Here is a 752-nt window from a genome sequence, read left to right on the forward strand (position 1 = left end):
AATACATCCGAAAAAAATTTGCTTATAGAACATAAGATTTTTTTTCTTGGCTCGCTGGTCAGCGCCAGGCCTGGGTCAGACTAGATTCTCCAGATTATAAGAAAGAAAGTTGTGTTTTCATGCTTTGAATTTCTTATTTTCCATCATTTTAGACATCCTGTAACGTTTTCAAAGTATGTCAACAAAAAATTTGGTGATGAAATTTAAGATTTTTTTCGTTCTTGGCTAGCTGACCAGTGCCAAACCTGAACCAGAACAGACCTTCCAGACTAGAAGGTCTAGATAAAGTCAAACCTGAGCCAGATTGGCGTCAGACCTGAGCCAGATCAGTTCTTCCAGACTTGACACTCTAGATAAATCCAGACCTGGGCCAGACCTGTAACCTGACTGCCCGAAGATTTTTCCACACGGGATGTTATTTAGTTGTGCATCTTAGAGAAATATACTGAATTTGCTGATTTTGCTAATATCTACTTATTTGTTTAATTCATTCAACCCCCCCCCCCTCTTTTTCCACGTATATTTTGTCTTCTTTAATTTTAAAAATTTAGAAAAACGTAAAATTCGAAATTTGAGGGGTATCTTAGATCGAAAGAGTAGATATTTATTTTCGGTAATGTGATAACTATCTCATCTAATATGTCATTTTCTATCCCGATAATAATACAGATTTCTTACATAATATACACTAGCGTTCAAAAGTTTGGGTTTACGTCTTTTTCGAAGATTAATTAAATTCTCTTGATTTTAAT

Source organism: Belonocnema kinseyi, chromosome 7 (assembly GCF_010883055.1).
Source record: "Belonocnema kinseyi isolate 2016_QV_RU_SX_M_011 chromosome 7, B_treatae_v1, whole genome shotgun sequence".
In the NCBI taxonomy this organism is placed as follows: domain Eukaryota; kingdom Metazoa; phylum Arthropoda; class Insecta; order Hymenoptera; family Cynipidae; genus Belonocnema; species Belonocnema kinseyi.